Below are 20,688 nucleotides of genomic sequence, written 5' to 3' on the forward strand. Positions count from 1 at the left end.
AGTACAATGGCTTCTAGATCCGTTTTCAGATTACCAGATACCTTTCTAATGGAAACAATAGTGGTGATGTGGTTGAGAATTGCATCAGAGAGAGCAGCGTTTCTGCAGCACCAGGAGGGCAGACTTTATTTGGAGCCAGATTCTGCAGTCAAAGCTTGGGCATGTATCACAGTAGTGCAGCACGGTGCTGATCAGCTCTGGAGGGGACGCACCTCGAGCACTGCGCTCAGCATGGGGCCCCTCACTAAAGAAAGACATCGAGGCAATGCAGCGTGGAGGAGGGCAACGAAGCTCTTTAGGGTCATGAGCACGAGTCTAATGGGGAGAGGCTGATGGGGAGAGGCTGATGGGGAGAGGTTGAAGGGACCGGCATAGTTCAGTGTGGAGATGAGGAGGCTCGTGGGAGCCCCGTGTTGGTGGGAGCGCCCCACCCGCTGCGCTGCCCCCGGAGCCCCCCGCACGTCGGCGCATCACGGCCAGGCCCCAAGCGGCACAGGCCGGCCGGCCGCCGCGCCACCGCCCCACAGCCAGGCCGCGGGTGGGCGGACCGAGGCGGATGATGGACGGGCAGTTCGGCCCACCCGGAGGGCGGTGGAGGCGGGTGCCGCCTATCAGGGCCGGCGGGCGGCCGTGAGTGGCGGCGGGGCGGGGCCGGCATCCTGGGCGTGTGCCGCGGCCGCCGGCGGGGCGCGCTCCCGCTCGGCTGCGCTCCCCCCGCACGCACATTGTCCGGGCGGCGGCGGCGGCACGGAGCGCCCCGGCGCCCGGTGCCAATGCGGGGCGGGCGCGGCAACCCGGGGGAGCCTCCGCCACCGCGGTGGAAACTTCACCTCGCCGCCGGTCCGACGCACGGCTGAGAGCGGCGAGAAGCCCCGGGCGGCGGAGGGGCAGGGGGGGATCGCTCCATTCGGTGGTCGAGTTTGTTTGTTTTTTTCCCCTGGAAAAAAAAAAGGAGGAAGGAAAAAAAAAAAAAACCCAAACCCCCAAAACCTAACGCCAAACAGCGCGATTCCAACGCAAACTTCCGCCGCCCTCCGCAGGACGCGCATCCCGCCCGGGTGAGTGACCGGGGACGGGACGGGGCGGGGGGGATCACGGGGGATCCCGGGGGCCGCAGCCGCCCGCCCACCTGTTCGCGGGGTACCGGGCGGCCCCGCCTGCTCGTCCCTCCGCTGCGGGTGGGCCCGGCCCCGGGCAGCGCCCTGCGGGGAGCGGGGGCACCTGCGCGGCGCCGCCGCCGCCTCCCTCCGCCCCGCGCTGCGCCCCAACACCCCCCATCGCGGGGCCGTCCCCGCCTTCGCGGCGCGCTGCGGGGGGCGGCCCGCAGGTGGCGGAGCGCGGGGCGTGAGGCTGCGGGGCCGGCGGCGCCTCCCTTCCTCCGAGGGACGCTGCGGTGCGGCTGCACCCATTGCGGGGAGGAGTCCGCGGGCGGCACGGTGGGAAGGAGGCTCCGCGGGACGGGAGGGAGGCTCGGCCCGCCCGCATCCGCACGGGATGGGCTTCGGGAGGCCGGAGACAAAAGAGCCGGTGAGGAATCGGGAAGGGCTGCGGGGTGCCCGGAGGAGGGCGGATGGAAGCATTGGGAAGAGCCGCGCTGTTCCCTACCTGAAGTTGTCTCCGTGCAGTTACTCCCGGCTGCCTCGGCGGTGCCCGATAGGCACGAGCTCCTGTTGGCCGTGCTCCTCTGCAGAGCCTGATCCAAGCACGCACGGAACTGTGCGCCTCGGGCACCCGGCACCGTGCAGGAGAACAGGGAGGGATGCGTGCACAACTGCGTGTGCCAACATGGGGCTATGGTGTGGCTACTCTTCCTCCCCCAGCCCAGGCCATCAGAGCTAAGGGAACACAGGCACTGCTTTGGTCAGAACTGCTGATGTATTTATCCTTGCAGAACTCTGAAGTATTCTGGTTTTGCAGCTGGAGAATGAAGCTTGCACGGTTTTCCCATTGCTTGCAAGAGAGCTGTGGCTGTGAAGTCATCTGTCCCCCCTTTGCACACCCAGGCACTGTAGCCCACTCCTCTGGCACAGTCCCGGTCTGATTAACAACATGCAGACAGTGTTGTTTCAGCAGCAGGGCAGCCAGAGCTGAAGGAATTCCTGGCTCGGCCTGCTGGTGGGCCTGCAGGCTGGTGGCTGTCACTGCTGGGCTGTGCTGGGTGGGTGCTGTCAGCACAGCCTCCAGATCTCCATGCAAACATTGGTGCAGTCATACCTTTTCTGTTTGTGCTGTGATCTGGTAATTAGCAATAGTGACCTCCATTTGGGGTCACGCTCGTGCCATGATATTGAAGTAAGACCAAAGGCCTAAGGGAGGTTCTTTTGTGGGCTCTGTGAGTCACTTGAGAGGGGTTGCCGTGAAGCTCCAAAGGAGATTCTTTGCTCAGAGCATCATGAGGGGACTCTTACAGTGCTGTTGAACCAGAAAGGGAGAAGCAGACTGACAGTTGCTGCTTGACTTCTTTCCTTGGCTCCTACAAGAAGCAGTGAAGCAGGCTGCTGGCACTTAGGAAGCGTTCCATGGGAGAGCAGCAGTACTAAAGCACCATTTGCCACATCGCTGTCTTCCTTAACCTTCTGGGGAGGTAAAGTGCAGCTTCCAAACATCTGTTACCCAATATGACAGCCCAACAGCATGGATCCCCTCCAGCCTTCCCGCTCATCCAGGCTGGGCTGTCCACAGCTTTTGTCACCAGGACTCAAAACTCCATGCTTTTGAGAGAAAAGAGCCTTCTAAAGTTGATTGAGAGGGAAAAATCAACGTGGTGAAAACTGAGGCAAAGGCTGCCCTGTGTAGAGTTCTTGGTGAAGAAGCAAAGGGGCAGGAATGCTGACCAGGCCCCAGCTTGCCATCTTTCAAGGTGCATTGTGCTGCTCTGCTTTGGGCAACCCAGAAAACCAGGACAGTTGCACCCCAGGCTCATATATTTAATTGTAATTTATTACCAGCTTTGTATTTAATATATGTTTTTTTGAAGTGTAAACTTAGAGCCAGCAGATAGATGTATTATTAGTTTAATATTGGTAAGAGTTGAATGCATTCAATGCTTTTAATTGTACAAAATGCTATTTCATCAGCTTTACGGCTCACTGGATGCCAAAAAGGAATATTAAGTAAATTATTTGACAAATACAATGAGTTTAAACAAATGACATCTGCTAAGTGCTGCTCAGCTGCTCTACCCTGTCCCATTTCTCTTTCTCTCATCGCCTTTCTAGTTTCCATTCTACTTTTTCACAGTTTCTCTTTTCCTGAGCTGTTCTTAGTATCTGTTTCACTTACTTCCCTCCCCTTTTTCTTTCTCCCTTTACTTTTATCTCTCAGTCTATCATGGCTTTTCTTTCATCTGCTTTATTTTTCAGCCTCTCTTTTCAAGCTTTCCAAGTCTAAATTTTCCCCCTTTTACTCCACCTTGGTGGAGATTTTGACTGAACTCTTTATCAGCAGCTGAACTAAACCCAGTGACTATATGAAGATGTTTGCTCAGTGGCAGCGCTGCTCTGCCTCTCCCTGGCATTCTGGCTGGTTGTGAGAAGGGTGTTTCTGCAATTCTGGAGTGTTCTTCCATCACTTATTTTTGCTTGTGCCTTTACAATGTGATTTTTAACTGAATAATCCAGTGTCTTATAATACAAAGAGAATGACCAGGATCAAATGACAGACTTGTTTTTGTGTCTTTGTGCAAGTGATGTATCTTCTAAGTGATGCATGCTGCACTTTCCTGCTGTAGGTACAGGAGTTACATGATGACACCTCCTTGTATTGGGAAGGAAAGGTCTCTGCTGAAGTGAATGAAGTCACACCGTTCCTCTGTCACGTGAAATGCTTTGAGTGCTCTGCTATAGTGAGCAGTCCTGGCAGCACGTAGTCCTGAAGCCATATTGATCGAGGAGGATGGGGCCAAGAGGAATATGCTTTTGCAGTTAATTATTTACTGTGGAGAGAGAGCAAAGCTGGTAATAGTTGGTTTATAATTATAGATATCCAAAGGAAAATGCCTCGAGATGATCTGTGTTGTGTTGCCACCTGCTCGTTGGTCTCTCCTTAACATGGAACCAGCATTACTTCACAACTAGCTCAGCGAAATTAAAACTTCACTTATCAACTTCTTGCTGCCAGAACACAATTCTGCAGCTTGCAGTGTGTGCAGCAAAGTGCCTTGATTTTTTCACGCTGGCTGAGGTGTACTTGTATTAATATACAACCATCTGAGGGTGAAGCAGGCTCTTGGAATAGCTAATCCAGCTCTCCAAGTCCGGTGCTGACAAATGGCTTTGTGGGTAAATGCAGTGGACCCAGGAGTCCTGACTCCATCTCTGCTGTTGGCTGGGCTGGTTGCTTTCAGCTCACCAGACCTCTCCTTTGCTGCGAGCAATGCTGACCCTCCTGCTGGGTGAGGGTGCTCTGGTAATGCAGTACATAGCACTGGGCACAACTATAAGTGTAGTTTTCTTCTTGCATTGCTAAAGCTATTACAAATGAAGCTGCTCACGCTGAAGTTAAATTTGAGAGCTGACGGTGCTGAATTTAGATGCACGTAGGAGCAGTAACATGACAAATGCAAAAAAGGGACACTGCTGCATCCACAGTTCTCTGGGAAGAGGCCTGTACATCTGATTACGTAGCATCCTTGGTGATCAGCAGACATAGGGAGGAGCTGCAACCTGTAAAAAGGAGAGGAGGATGTCCTGTGTGCAGGAGAAGGCAGTGAGATGTAAAAAGCCAGAGAGCAGGAATGAAACAGGAGAAACCAGCACACACCAGGGGGCTGTGCTCTGCTCCCATTCTGCAGGAAAAGAAGCGAGGAGTCAAAAAAGAGATCTGTGAGAGAAGGCATTGCTGAGGTTGCTGCAGCACGAGGTGGATGTGTGCTGTCCTTCCAGACTAGCCTGAATCAGAGCCAACACCTCCCTTAGGAAACACAGGCTCTGGTGAACAGTCTCTGAAGGGAGTCATCTCATTGAAAGCTCTTTTGTCCAAAGCAAGTAGACGTCTTGATTGGAGGCTTGTTAAGAAGTGAGCTCAGTTCATCAGCTGTCTGTTGGCATATCAGACTGCCATCATGTTAGCAGCCACAGCTTGCTCCAGTGCTGAGGCTGTTTTGATGCTTTGCATTGTCTTCAGAAATTCTGTGGTTTGTGTATAGCTCTGCTCACGGCCTGCTCCAAGTCAAAGAGGAATGTGTATAAAATAGGTTTGAATATATGAAATTAGTCTGCTCATGATCTATTTAGTCACTTGTTCTTTTCACTACCCACGTAGCTGCTGCTGCAGCTGCCTGGCATGGTTCTAGCTCTGTATTTCTGCAGTTGCAGTAGTATCCATGCCCTGTTCCTTTATCTGGCTTTGTTAGAGCAAGGATGAGAAATCAGAGTGCTCGCTATTTGTAACATTTGTAACAGAGTAGCAAGGCCCTAGGCTACAGCAAGCAAGGATTTGCTCAAATGGCTGTAAGTACAGAAATAAAGGAAGTGAGCTACTTACCTTCAGAAGGCTCCAGGTACACAGGGATCCCCAGCAAGATACCTCTCACCTCCACTGCCAGCCCTTAAATGAGATCTGGGAAGGGGTGGATCCTGGCTTTACCCCTTCCTATCACTCAGGTACATTGTATGCACCTGACCTCCTCTGGGTTAGCCCTGCCTCCCTATCAGGTGCTCAATCACTGCTTCAGGCTATGACTTAGCATTTCCACTACACTATTACTGGAGGTACCAGAGTTCATCTTGTAGAAGGAGAGTGGGCTTGAGAAGCCAACCTTTTCAATGTGATAAGCACATGAAGCATCACTGTTGCTTGAAGGTTAATGGGATGAAGTCCAGCATCTGTCTATGCTAATTCTGTAGCTGACTGTCCTGTTGTCTCTCCTTGCATCCGTGTATGATATCATAGCTGCCCTGATGTGGGATAGCTGCCTGGGGGGCTAGGCAGGGGGAGGATATCGCTGTATTGCCATGTGCTGTGACTTCCATCTGGCAGCCAGTGTGGCTGCTGATGGACAAGGAAGTATGCACAAATCCCTGCTTTGCTTTCTACCTCCTCCTGCTGCTGGGGGGGATGTGGTGGATGGGGCTGGTATTTGAGCCTCTGAAGGTGGTCTGGGGGGGGGGGGGGCAGATAGATTTCTTCAAGAAGCAAAATCTTTACTTTTTATTCCAACTTGTTTCCCTAATCTAATCTATCCAAACAATTCTCTGGCAGCCAGAGCTCATATATTTTTAAAAAAGCCAAGAACACACCGCTGTGGAGGGGAATGTATTGTGACAGTTTAATTTGCCACTGAAATATGGTCACCTCTGGGGTAATTCAGAGAAACCATAGAAGAGCGAATGATAAAGCTGTTCAGAATGGGAGGTGAGTAACAGGAGGCTGCAGAGGGAAGATGCCTACCTAGAAATGTAATTCCTGGACTTCTGGTTTATCTTCTTGTTCCTTTGGCTCTGCGATGGGGCTGTAGCCTTAGCTCTGCATCACGCTGGTGGCAGCTGGCTCTAGAGGTCAAATGGAGTCAGAAGGGAAGGTGAAGTATTTCAGGGCATCACAGGTCAGGCTTGTCTTTTTTTTTTTTTTGAAGCTTATGTTGCTGAATGCGTACATGAAGGATGAGTGTTTTGATGTGCTTGTGGATGGAAAATGAAGAATGGCTCCTGCCTGTGGATATGAGGAGAGGGACAGAGACTGCTCCGTGCTCCAAGGGCTGCTGAGAAGATGCATGCAGCAGGTCCCTGCCTGCAGAGCCGACAGTCTAGTGAGCTCCCTGTTGGCAGAGGGCAGGTGTGGAGATGGGTTTTCAGAAAACCAGCTCGGTGGTTCTGCGATGTGTGACTTGAGCCAGTGCTTTAAATATACACATCGCTGCTGCTCTCAGGAAACCTTCCAGGTCCCAATCTCTTGCGATGTAGCTCCAGGTGAAAGCAAGTTGGTTCATCTTATGCTTTGTAAGAATTAAATATTGTTGATTTCAGCAATAAATAGTGGCAGTGAGATCTGCAGGATCTAAGGACTGTGGGAGTGCCTGCACCCAGTCCCTGGTTGGGAACTATTGAAAGCCCAGGACAGCTGACTGGGAATTGCAGCTACCAGCACTTCTGTGCAAATTCTCTACCTGCAGTCCCTACGTTTTGAAGAGAAAACAAGGCATTTACAAGATGCTTATAAGAAGACAAAGGAAATCCAGCACAAGTTTTAGAGGGGAAGATGTACAATTTTAAGTGAAGAAGTATTGAGTTGCTTCTGTAGTCCCGTTTAGGGGCCTCAAAACCAGCGGTGTCTGAAGAGTGTGCTCCTTGTGAAGAGAGTAAAAGCTGAATGTGTAGCAGAGGGTTGGGTTTTTTCAGGGCATGCTAATAAACACGGGTTTTTTGGCAGGGTTTTTGATTGCATTGCAACAGGGTTACAAAGTCTTGTTCAAATTCTGCTGAAGTCAGTTGAAAAATGATGTTGACTGCAGTGAGCATGGGCTGGCAGTCAGGACGGCATCTCTTAAGGCACTTCAGGTTTACCTCTCCTTTATTTCAAAGTCTGCACCTAGAACAAGTTTATTCAATTTGCAGCTTAGTGTGCCTTCAGTTCATATCCCTGACGAGGGGGAAAAGAAGGAAGAAAAAAATGAAGCAAACAACAAATCAGAATAGTCCCACAGCTCCTGCTCTGGACATGGGCTGTGGCTGGCAGCTGGTGCATGCAGCTGGACAACCACTGGTTGCACCTTCTCAGCTTGGCTGGCTCTGCAGGTGCCTGCTGGGATTCAGACACAAGGAGAATAATGGTTAAAATCTGAGGTAGGAGCCCACAGATCCAGTGATTGTACACTGGGATGGATGCAGAAGAAAAAGCTCTGCCACCAGAAAGTCATCCTTTCAGGGAGTTAATTCAAACTTCTCTTTGTCCTTTGAACCCTTCGGTAGGTAAATGTCATGTAGTTCTTTCTATGCTTTTTTTTCTTTTTTTTGTCTATTTGATTTGAGGGCTTTATGCAGCAACTTACTCCTCATTCATCCTGCTGTCAAGGAAGTTATTCTGCCTGCAGTCCCTGTTTGAGCTTAGCTTTCTTATTTTCTGTAGCACCAGGGCTGATGGCTTCACAGATCTTACTATACCTCCTCCATCTCCTCCCTGGCCAGTCTAGCAGCACGACAGCTCCATTTAATGTGTGCTCTCCGATTTGGCTTCCTGCCCCCAGACTCATTATTTTGCGTTTGTCTGTATTGAGCTCCAGTGCTGTCAGCCCCAAAGGATCATATATCTCAGAAGTCATGAAAAAAGAGATGGGTCTGAAAATCCCAAGTCTCTTCCTGGTGTGTGCAGATTGCACGTTTCTGCAGCCATCCCCCAACCCTGCTGTTTGTGTTCATCCCTCTCTGCCCATCCCAGCAGTAAAGCCAAACCTTCAGGGCTCAGTAGTTCTCACTGCACAGAGCGCTTGGCCCCTGGGACTATTACCACTCCTTTTTTGCTGATGCAGAGGTGGGTTGAGACCTGAAGCTCTGCCTCCTCTTCACTGGGCTAACAGTCCCCAAAATGACTTGGATCCATTTGGAATATTGTTCCAGGGAAAATATTGTGGAGTTCTCTCCGCAGTAGGTATTTCAGAGCATCAGCCCTTCTTCTACCATTTGAAGTATGGTATTACCTTTGGGCCCTGGAGACTGGGAGTGCTTTCATGTTGGGTGCAGTGTGAAATGCGAGATGATCCCTCTCTGAAAAGTGCTTGAGCAAAGTGCATGGTAAGAAACATCAGGGTGCAATTCACCTCTTTAGATGTTGATGCCTAACATCTCCGCTGCTCCCCCTTCACTTCCATATGTATGCAGCAGGGGAAATGGGAGCTTTCATCTCATCCTAATGCAGATGTCTGAAACCAGCCAGACAGATTGCACCTGTCTCTTCTCATTGATTGCAAAGAGGCTCCAGATGATGGGCTCTCATGTAGATGTCTCTCTTGTAGGTGAGGTGAATCCCACACTGACGGGCTGCATCAGGCTGGTTGCAGTAGCACAAAGAGAGAGCACAGCTGCTGAATGTAGTCTGTCCTTGTTTTAGCTGCGAGTTGTCTTATCTGGTAAACCTATCCCTCGTCTTTGCTCAAGAAATTGCATTTCATTTCATAGAATCATTAAGGCTGGAAAGATCACTAACATCACCGTGTCCCACCCCCAGTCCATCCCCACCATGGTCACTGACCATGTTCCTCAGTGCCACGTCTCCATGGTTCTTGAGCACCTCTGGGGAACAGTGACTCCACCACCTTCCTGAGCAACCTGTGCCACTGACTCAACATTCCTCCTGAGAAGAGATTTTTCCTCATATCCATCCTGATCCAACCAGTTCCTTGCTGGCCAAGAGCTGGAAGGACATCATTCAGAGGGTGCAGTTACACACAGATGTGGATGCTCCAGGGTTTAGTGGGTGAAACCAACGCCTCTTAACACTGGAGTACTGTTAGGTGCCCTAATGGTGTTGGGGCTGCGAGGGAGGTGGAGCCAGTTTCTGTAGTATTGTTTTCCATGTAGTCTGCTGGGAGCAGCTGGAGGTGACTGAGAGCTGTTCATAAAAGAACTGAGAAATGAGGCTGAGCCAACTGGGAGAAATAAAGCCTAGTCGCCTGGGGAGGATTTTCTTGACTGGCTGAGTTTCCTCTTTGATTGGAAGCACTTGTTCCATCATGCCTTCTCCTTTGGAAGAATTAGCCAGTGGCAGAAACGTGATGCACTGGGTGTTTTAGGAGTGAGAACCTGTCTGCAGTGAGAGCCTGCAGAGCTCAGCCTGCAGAGCTCAACCTGAGTCCCTGTGCTTGCAGCTGGCCTGGAACTTGCTGTGTGTGCACAGCAGGGCAGGATGCTGTGCCAGGCTCCTTACCCTTTATCATGCCTGTGTGCTTAGCATCAAATCCTACAACATCTAAGAAAATCACTGTTTTGTACCCCACCTTTCTGATGACTGAAACACTTAATTCCTGCAAGTTCAGGCACCCAGAAGTCAGCATTCAGTTCCAGAGAGCCTCAGGAGGCATGCTGTGTGCATCATGGTTGCATCAAACTCTTTGGCTGTGGTTCTCAACCGGTGTGCAAGGAGCCCTGGGTGACTTCAGAAGAACCTGCAGGAGCTGTACAGTAAAAATGAGAAAAAAAAAAAAACATTGTCAGGCAATTAAAATGTATTGTTGAGGAGCCTGCATGGGAGTGCTTCTAGGACTTGGTGATGGATATGGATAGAAGAGCATTGCTCTACAGTGTGTGTAACCTGTGCAGTAAAAAACCAAATGTCACAGCCATAACGAGCCCAATAAGAAAGCTAGAAATGTCAAAGGGATTGCCAGTGCCTTTGCAATCACAGAGAATTTGTTAGGGAAGAGATTTCTGGCTGACCCCAGCTTGGAAGCACACATTGCACGCTGCAGAGAAAAGCACAGAGTACCTTATGTTCTGTTATATGGTATCTTCTCGCTTTACAGGGCACCTGACCTCTCTCTGCTCTTGTGCCCAGCTACACATGTACAGGACAAGTTCTTCTGCTCTACAGCCCCAGCTTCTAGGGGGCAGAGATGGTTGTATAGCCCAGAGGAAGGGCGCGTGAAAACTTTCAGGAGGCTTTGGTTCAGGAAGGAAGGTGTGTCAGAGCCTCGTAGTTGAAACCCACAGTGTGTGTTTAGCTCCATTACTTTTACTCCTGTCTCTCTCCTCTTGAACTTTGGTACAATAAATAGTGGCCGTGTTTGAGGAGCGTCCTGGCAGAGATGCATCTGGCACAACATCCAGCATTTGCTGCTCCATCCATGCTTTCCTGCAGTTGCTGCATGGGGGCTTTCTGCCTGCTGCTTGCAGATCCTGCAGGTCAGCGGGTGCATCATCTGTGACACTGAGTGGCATGTGGCTGCCCCTTTTCCCTGCTCATCTATGGTAACTGCTTCTTGGTTTTGCCATAGGGGGGAAATAGCAGCAAGGGCCCAAAGTGACATTAGCTCTGGGTTTTGGTTTGCAAAAGGAGAGCTTTCAGCCTGGACCTAAGAGCCTGCTGCACAGCCTGCTGAGGTTGCCTGCAGTGTGGTGCTGCAGCACAGTCATTGCTGAGAGCAAAACCTGGGTTCCATCCTGGGAGCGTTTCTGTTCTAGTTGCAGCTGCAGCCCCTCTGATCCAGGATGTACTGCTTCAGAACAGTGCTCTCTGCTTGGTTTTTTTTGCCACTGGCAGCACATTCACTGCCTTGACTATGTCAGAGGATTTGTAGGTCTCTTGGTGATGTGTAGTGGCTTCCCTTGGCTCTCCCAGCCAATAGGCACAAGTTCTGGCATTGGAAAGCTGATGGGAGAAAGCAGGATCTGTAAGTCTTTCCCAATGGTATGACCTTCCTATCTAATTTCTCTTGTATAGTTCCCAAATAATGTGTGCATGTACCTAAATCTAGGCAGGCGGTGCTCAGAAGACCCCTGCACACAGCAGAGGGGTTAAAACAAGGTGATCATTATAGTCCTTTTCCACCCAGTCCATTTTATGATTCTATGAAATAATGTAATGTGTTGAAGTGGCGTGTCGGTGTCCAGAGCAGAGTTAACCTTGTTGCACAAAGAATGTTCTTAAAGTTCTAAAACATTTAGTATGGCAACAAAGAAGGAAGGCTCCCAGTACAAAGAAGCCATATTCCCTCCCATTCTCTACCAAAGGCTTCTTTGGTTACTGTTTCAGCTCTGCAAATACTGTCTGGTGGCTTCAAACTGCATAAGCAGTTGGCTGGTATTATTTCCCCTGTGAAGGCTGGAGGGAGGGAGAGAAAATTAAAGCAACTTGTCTCAGCCAGAGTCAGTTTTGTGGAGTTACAAGTGTGTCTCTGTGGAGCCCAGCGAGAGGTCTCTGCCTTATCTGGCTCAGTACCGTGCTGGTTGCACAACACTCACATCCCCTTGATGCACATATTTTCGCAGGGATGGCCCCAGTTGCCCAAGTAAAGCATTTGCTCAGATTCTCATGCTTTGCAATTACTATAAGCTTCTCGTGAGAGAAAGAAAGAGGAGTGGTGCCAGGTGGTTTCTTTTCCCTCTCCCTATTGTTGTTCCTCATCAGCTGGTTGCTTTGAAACCAGCACGTTGTGGTTTTCCTTCAGAAGCAACATGTTGCTGCAAATGCAGCTTCAGAAAGCTTCCAAGAGTGCTGTGTGCCGGTGGCTGCGGGCAGGGAGCAGATGGGTTGTGGCACTGGGGATCTGCACCAGTGAGCTCAGCCTGGTGCAAGCCTGTGCCCATTGGGCTCAGCAGTGCCGTCACGTCGGCATTCCTTCCAGCACTCAGCAGCAGCGTGGAGCCGCCTCGCTCTTCATACCATCACAGTGGGATGTCGTTGAGGGAATCAGAACCTGGTGCTTTGCAAATAAGGACCTGCAGTGTGGGACAGGAGAGGTGCATCCATGGCCTCTTTTCCCAGCTAACCAGTGATAGGGTAAGAGGTAATGGCCTGAGGATGCTCCAGAGGATGTTCAAGTTGAATATTTGGAAAAATTTCTTCTCAGAAAGAGTGGTGATGCATTGGCACAGGGTGGTGGTAGGGTCACTGTCCCCAGAGGTGTTTGAGAACCATGGAGATGTGGCATTGAGGGACATGGTCAGTGGGCATGGTGGGGGTGGGTTGGACTTGGTGATTGTGGTGGTCATTTTGAGGCTCTATGATGCTTTGATTTTACAAAAGATAGGCGATTGATAGGGGTCTATTGGGTGCAGGGTCTAGATCCTAATCAGCCCCTGACAGAGGTTTAAGTAAGAACAGAGAAACCATTTGTGAGGATGGATTTTGAGGGTCAGTTGACAAGCTCCAGCTTTCAGAGCTCAGTGCTTTCCCTGCTGTTCCAGCATGAATTTTCCTCTTCCATTAATATATTCACTCTGCAGAACAGCGCAGCATCTATTTTTGCTCAAGTAGCATTTCAAGTTAAAGTTAGCTTGTTTGACATGCAAGTTGGTGGCTTTCTGTGGGCTTCTTCTATTTAAAAAAGCTTTTAGCAAACATTCAATTCTTTTTCTTTTTTTGTTAATGTTTCAGTTGAAGTTCCTTTGTGGGAACCATGAGAGCTATGTAGGAATTGTACCCCCTGTACCACACCGTGGCCTTGAAGGTTCTTTGGACAGACTTGGTCCTCAGGGAGCTGCTTTCTGAAAAGAAGGGTGGATTTAAAGAGGGAATAAGAAGCAGTTTAATTCCAGTTAGGTGTGAATAATGTCTCTGCATGACAGATTGCTCTGATTGCCTTCAAGAGCCCTGAGGAGTACTACTGGTGAAGTCTGCTGCTGCCAGATGAAGCAGGGAGTCTCCACCAGGACATCATTGCTTCCCTGACCTTGCTAGTGATTAGTGTCTTCACTACCAATACTGGCAAGACCTTAAAAAATCACAGCTCAGTCCTAATCTCTGAAGTTATTCTTATTTGCCAAGGAAGAAGCGCTGTGTCCTTCTAACAAACATTGGAAGAGAAATGGATCCATAAAGTAGAGCCCCCAGCTGTAGATAGTTTGGTTCTTCTCCATTCACTTTAAAATGAGCAAAGCATATCCCCAAGCCCAAACTCTTTCTGTTTGTTCAAAAGCAAAGACTTTGTGATTGTTCTCACTGACTGATTCCTCAGAGGACTCATTTCCATATCTGATGAGTAATTTCTGAGCCCAACGTGAGGCTCACAAGACAGATCGTGTCGTGACAGGAGCAAGGAAGCATGCCTCATTGGGTGAGTCCGGGTCGTGTTTTCAGCAGCAGCAGTTCACATCAGCTCATTTTCTTGCATTCTTTTTCTTTCCTGGGGGAGAAAACCCAGCTTTCTGTTGTTTGTTGTTAACTCTGAGAAGTGCCCTCATGGTCTTGAAAGGTCTGCTGGCTTTCACTGTGCCTCCAGGCTGAATGAAGGTGTCTTTCTAGTCCTTCATTTCCCAGAAGATGTGAGGGTCTACCTTGCTTCTGTATGCAGGTGCTGAGAGGCTTAAGTGCTCCAAGTGTTGAAAATTAAAACAAATCAAGTCAGGTTCTCACTCAGTATTGACTATCTTGGCTTTAGTGGCTTCACTGGAGTGATGATGATTTTTGCCATGGCTTCAGAAGATGAGGATTTTACTGCTGACTGGATGGCAGAGATTCCAGAGATAAATAAAGGACAAAAGTTGAAACTTTGGTATAAGAATCCTTTTTCTTGTTTGGAGAACTCCCAGCGGTGCTGGGTTTGGTTTCCACTGCAAAGAGGAAAAGAGAAAAAGATCATTTTGGAGATCCACAAGAATCCTGCAACACCTTCGATGCTCTGACATTGCTTATACTGTCCCAAGGAACTTCATGTGCTGGGATCCAAAAGTCCTTCTGTTCTTTTTTTTCTCTTTTTAGGTGTGATTGCCTATGCTGATAATTAATAAGACAGAGAAAGCAAGCATGCTGGTCCTTGTGCGTGTGAAATCTGACAGTGCCGATTAAGATCAGTGCTTTAGCCCTCTTGCTTCCTCCTTCATTTTGCTAATGTGAATAACATCATGCTTGTGCCGAGCATGTTATGCTCTGTGCTAATTTTGCCAGGCAACTTACCTATCTTTTTGTTCAGCAGATTGCCCTCCCCAAGGTGTCTCACTTCATTGCTATGGATTCCTCGCTGCAGAATGAAGTTACTTCCTTGGTCCCTGGTTCTCAGGGGATGGGATAGCTGCAGGACCAAACCCTGCTGGGGTTGGAGGAGGCTGGATGGAGACCCTGTGTCTCTTTATCCTGCATTCTGCAGCCAAAAGAGGGAGAATCCTCCCTTCCCAGCAGGGAGATCTCCTAATCCAAACATGGATCTCACGCCTTAACCTTTGGACCTCTTTGTCTCTCTGTCAAAATGCTGTTATGTGATAGTTGCTTGGTACTGCATGCTCGTCACTGGTGGGCTCTGCCTGCCTGCAGACCCATCCACCTTGGCTGTCAGGCGGCTGCATTCAGAGCTGTCTGAGCTCTCTGCTCAGCACCCACCTTGCTGATCTGTAGGGCAGTGTTATCTCTGCAGAGCACGGTGGCCGTGTGCTGGGTGGAAGGGGTTTGTTTAGCTGTCCTATAAATCAGCAGCGTGCACCAGACTCTGCTGCATGATGTCTGATGCATATTCATGCTTGCTAGCAGTGCGGCTGGGACAGCATTGTGTCACCGTGTTAATAGTGTGCCCCAGAGGGAAGGGGAGGAGAAGGGGGGCACAGCAGCAGCTGCCTGCTTGCTTCCCTTTATCTCTTCCCAGCTGCCTGCTTGGCCCCCCAGCATTCACCCTCACTTGCATTTTCCCTGCCTCCTTCCCATAGATTTGCTAAAGCAGATTTGATTTTGCTGCGGTACCTTCTTTCTTCTCTCAGCTCTGCTGCTAAACAAGGGTTTGTGCCTGCAAAAGCTCTGCAAGGGCTAAATGAATGCAGAGGGATGATCATTATATTTGATCACATAAATTAAGTGGCTTACTAATCAAGGAGACACACTGGAAATATCTGATTTTGTCTGTTCAGGGTCGCTCAAGCTGTTCCTTTGGGCTCCGTGTTTGAATGAGCTGCGAGGGCAGCTTTTATTGATGTCCCCTTGGGAATGAAAAGGCAAGAAGGGAACTCACTCTTGTTCCCTCATGCCACAGGAGGTGATCCCTTTGCTCCCACACCTGCAGCAAAGAGGAGACTATTGCAGCTGTGCTGCTCTGCCCTGTCTTAAAAAAATGGGGGGAGAAAAGGCTGTAAGCCACAGTTCTCTGGGAAAGATAGAACTTTGGAGGATGTGATTAGCAGCGTGTGGTATTGTGTGAGAGAAGGTGGGGACTGACTGCCCGGTGGAGCCAGGTTGTGCTCTAACAAGAGTGATTGTTTCTTGCTGCTTGGGGAGCAGACCTGTGAGATCCTTGCCAAATTATGATGCGGGTTTGAAGCTTCTGTGGGTTTGAAGCTTCTGTGGGTTCAAGGGGAGGCTGGACAAGCCCTTGGAAAAGATTTCTTTTGAGGGTTGCTAAACAGACAGGCTGTGCCAGGCCCAGGAAATCCCCTGAGCCGAAAATAGTCGGGCGCTGGGTGAGTGGCAGGGGAAGCAGCGTGTGGGTATTGGTAGGGAAGGGTGGGTCGTCGGCCACACCAAAGTGTGGATGCTGAGCCCTGTTCTTAATCCAGAATAGGCTCAATGTAAAGATATTCTCTGCACAGACAGGGCATTGTCATTGCTCACTCCTTTGTGTTTCCTCTCCTTCCAGGGGGACTTGAGCCATCCCCAGAACCGAGGACCCTGTTTCTCTGCAGGGCCAGTAAGCCATCCAGAGGGTGAGTGAATCTGGGGGTGTGTGGCCTCCCACTGTCTCCCAGTCCATTCCTTCCTCTCCTTTTCTGCTGCTGATCAGCAGGCTCCTGTCCTTCACACTTGCTCTCTGTCCGGACTGTTCTGCTGCTATAGCTCTGGCAAGGTGAGGTGTCTGCTTCACGTATTGCTTTGTTCCTGGAGGCCAAAGCATAATGATACTCTTCTATTACTATCCTGCTCAAGAACTGGCCTTTTTAAAAGTCTCTTTTTCCGTGATTTAATTATTTTTTTAAATTGAAAAATAATATCAAAACAATTACTGCAACTTCCCAGCTCCAGCTACCTTGTTTCCTTGTCCGTTTGCTCTGAAAGTTCATATGCATCAGGCTTTGAAGTGAGCAGAAAGCTGAACAACCAGCCACATTCTGCTGCAAGTTTTTCTAATGAATTATGGCTTGTAAGTGTTTCTTGAAACTGGCTTCTTAACTTTTCCCTGTCAGCAGTTGTCTGGGAGGAATGGGGAAGGGTGGGGTTAGAGAGGAGGGGGAATGCAGTTCTTGAACGTGTGGTACAGTCTGTTGTCGCATGGAAGTGATAGGGCCAGAGAACAGTCCTGATGTAAACCTGCATCAAACTTGTGCCAAAACACAGAGTAGGTCCTTCCAGAATGCTGTCTGTGACCTCCCCAAGCACACTGAGCTCTGCCCTTGGATTTTCAGTGCTGTTGTGTCACAGCCATTCCTGTGGCAGCTGCTCTCTTCTTGTTTTTCCACTGGGTCTGTGCTTTGGAGCATCTCTGCGCCCTCCCTGCGCTTGTGACACAGTTGTGATTTCATTAGGATAATTGGAGAGCAGTTTGGGCTTTCCCACTTGATTTGCTCTGCCTCTCCAAACATCTCTGCACATGGAAGCTCAGCTCGGCAGGGGAGCTGTCAGCTCTGACAGCCGAACACAAAGACCCGGCAGGGAACCAACGGCTTTCCCATCCAAAACCTACACACGGAGCTTTTTGTCTCCTGTTAAGACCCTGGATTGAAAGTCACTTGTCTGAGTTTAGTTCCTGGCTTTGCTACTGATTATGAGGTTGAGCCTGTCCCTTTGCATGGCTATGGCTAGTCCGTAGGATAAGGAGGATGGCGTTTCTGCACATTGACAGCAACCCCTGCTCTAGCAGTGGCTGGCTCAGTGGTTAGGGGTAAATACCTACATTTGTCCCTTCCATCACTGCTGCAGCAACCCCTTGCGCAGGCAGCAAGGAGCCAGGCTGCTGCCCCAGTGAGATGGGGACACTGGAGGGTGTTGGGAGAGGCTGCACTCCAGCATTGCCGCTTTCTCTTCACCAGCAAGTAGTACATTGCATTGAAGCTTCCACAAGTCACCAAGTGGACCAGGCCACTGTGGAACAACAGCATGGAGGTGTATGAGAACCTTGGAGTTGAGGCACTGAGGGACATGGTCAGGTGGGCATGGTGGGAATGGGTTGGTGGTTGGACCTGGTGACCTTAGTGGTCTTTTCCAGCCTTAATGATTCTATGATCCTTTGTAATCCCACCCTGTTATCAGGCAGTAACAATGGAAAGTAAGATCCCACCACAAACTGCAAGCACATTACATCACCTGACAGCATGCTGGAGACATGGATGTGAGCAGCCCAAGTGCACTTGGTTTCATCCACTGCTGGAAGTTCCCCCTTGCCAGCACATGCAAATATAATCAGAAATTAAGGAAACCTGTTCTCACACTCAGACCAAGATCAGAAATGCTGGTGATCGGCTCGTGGCAAGTGCTACTTTCTGCACTGAGCATTCCTTGGGGACAAGCTGCAGTGCTGTATTACAGATTGGTGATGTTTATAAGCTCCTGAGATAAGGAACCTGCTGATCTTTCTGTTGAATGTTATCATTTTGATGGCCCCTGATAGCTAGGATACAATTTCTTCATGGAGAATTGATTCAGAGAGAAACTCTTGGACAGCTGGTGCATTATTGATGTTTATGCAGGTTGTTACTGTTTCTGGTAGCTTAATAAAGCCACTAGGCAGAGTTGTGATTCCCCAATGTTTTCCTTACAAAGTAAGTTGTCAACAAAGTACTTCAGTGAACTTGCAGCTTGAGAGGTTGAGGGAGAACTGCAGAGTCAGAGCAGCGTACAGCCAACAGCAGGTGATGCACTGCTGTTTTTATTAAATAAAGCCATCAGGCAGGGTGCAGCGTGAACAGCTGAAGTGCAGACCAGAAAACTGGCAGTGGATTTGGTGGGGAAGGCGTCATCTCATTTCCTTTGTCTTCATGTCTGTTCTGGCCTGTGTGATGGTGGACCTGGGCACTGCCTGCTGCCATCTGCCCCCTTCCTGGCACAGCACTGATGGCTGAAGGGGCAGCATTACCTGGGAGATATTGTCAGCGTGATGGTGAAGGAGGAGTGGGGACGTCAGAGGTTCTTTGTGGTTGTGTGGTCCCTGGTTAGAGGAGTTGTGCAAAGCTATTTCATGCATGCTCATGAACTTCTAATGGAGGACATTTGTTGCTTCTCCAAAGCAGGGTCACCACTTGCAACTGTTGTGACATCTTTGGCATCCCTCTCTTCATCTGGGGGCCATGTCGTCTGAGCTTGTGAGTATGAAGCCAGCAAGCCGACAGCCAAGCACACTGTGTTAGATTTGCAGCCCGCTTCTTCGTTAATTTAAAAAGCATCAAGTAAATGAAAACAAAGCACTGTGGATAGGCCGTGATTCATACCAGAGCATTAGCTTGCCAGCTTCATTTTCCTACCATCTTCCAGGCTGGGCAGGTCGCTGAGATTGTCAGTGTTTTGACCCTTGAGAAGAAACAAGAGCTGTCATTTCAAACTGCTCGAGAAGTTCATTGAGCCCCTGCAGAGGCTGTATTTTGTAACACTGGTACAAGCAAACAGAGGAATCAGAGTAGTGACAAGAGTGAGACAGCAAGGTTTGCCTTGTCAGAATAGATTTTCTGAATTGCGTTTTCGGTCTAATCATTCCTTAGTTCTTGTGGACGAGGCTTTTGGAAGAAAGGATGCACAGTGAGTGCTACTCAAAGATGTTTGCTGAGGTGGAACTGATATCCTATGTCTTTAAATGGACTCCCTGTTGACAGGTAGAGTGTAACTGTTCAGTAATAAGTTACATTTCTAAAATCTCCATCATGGTTACCTTCTGTAGCAGTGCTGCACAAATGTCTGTCTCTTGGCTTGTTTACTTGGATGGCATCCACCTAAGGTATACAGCAAAGCAATAGGAAGAAAGGAAGAAAGCAGAGGAAGCTCCTCCAGTGAGATCCTATTTGAAGGATGTGAGAGTCTCCTTATCAGTGAATGCATTGGGAAGCCACTTCATGTCCCTTTTGCTTGACACCTGACATGAGATGTCATGAGGAATTCAAGAGACTTAGCTGCACTCATCTCTGCTTGTGTCAGGTGACTTTCTGGAGATTTCTCTGTGCTGTCCCAGCTTTGCACTGAATTCAGCTGTAATCATCAGAGTCAGGTCCCCTGAACTACCTCTCCTTCTGCTGATACAGCTTCCTGCTTGAGAACAGGGGCTGTGCAGGACATCAGGTTGTTCTCTGCAGAAAAGCTGAGACTTAGCTTGGATCCTAAGGAGCATTCATAGCCTCTAGGCTTTAGGTCTGAAAGTGCTGCTCAGTCTCTTCACTGGGAGAGCTTGCACCAAGCACCTCGGTCATTGCTCCTGAAGCCAAAGCTGGGTGCTGCCTGGCACACACAGCACAGGAGTTACAGGGCTGTGCCATCTGCCTGCAGCACGGTCTCCATCCCCTCATGCTCGCAGAGATGGGACGTGATTGCCTGCTGGGAGCCAGGCTGGGGTAAGGCGCTTGCTCTCCCTGCTTCCCCTGTGAGGCTGGCAGATGGTTCTTGTTTCCTGAAGCTGTGTGGCTCCTGCTGCCTGGGAAATCCACAACGTCGGGGGAGGTCTCATGGGCTACTGGGCTGGGAGCAGCTGTGCTGCCAGGCGGAAGCACTCAGCTTTCCTAGACAGCTTTGAATGGGAGCCAGGAGCCCTCTCTCTATGGAAGAAAATCCACGAGGTCAGGAAATACAGCAGCAGCTCCAGCTCCATGCTAGGGCTGTTGACTTGGCACTCAGACCCCAGCCCTCCTGTTCCCAGACACTGCTGAACGGCTCCTGGCAGTGGCATCCTGCTGAGCCTTTTGTTGGACTGCCTGGCACAGCTTTAGGGGGATCTGGCTGCTGGGAACGATGCTGGGCACCACAGAGGTGGTTCGTTTGGTTAGGAGGGTAAAACACCAGGGAGCAACCTGGTTAGTCATGCAGACCACTGTTCTTGCTTAGTGTGGGACTGGGAAGCTATTCTTTTGTGTTTTCCTCTGTTATTTTTTGGTCAGTTCTGTTTGGGCTCTACTTCAGCTGCTGAGAAATGCAAACTCGTTTTTCCTCCTC

At 49.7% G+C, this 20,688-nt stretch overlaps 1 protein-coding gene across 2 annotated transcripts in view; it reads left to right on the forward strand.

Moving 5' to 3' along the window:
* Positions 1–691: 691 nt before the first annotated feature.
* HRAS (HRas proto-oncogene, GTPase) overlaps positions 692–20,688 on the forward strand; it is a 30,214-nt gene continuing 10,217 nt past the window's right edge. Inside the window, exons 1-2 of one of the 2 annotated variants that reach the window (XM_085548366.1) lie at positions 692–1,058; positions 16,205–16,271. The gene's annotated coding sequence lies outside the window, so the exon portion shown is untranslated. The remainder of the gene's footprint in view (positions 1,059–16,204; positions 16,272–20,688) is intronic. The other variant, XM_085548367.1, reaches the window with a different exon arrangement.

Source organism: Coturnix japonica, chromosome 5 (genome assembly GCF_054131305.1).
Source record: "Coturnix japonica strain WE chromosome 5, WE-NBRP24, whole genome shotgun sequence".
NCBI classification, from domain to species: Eukaryota; Metazoa; Chordata; class Aves; order Galliformes; family Phasianidae; genus Coturnix; species Coturnix japonica.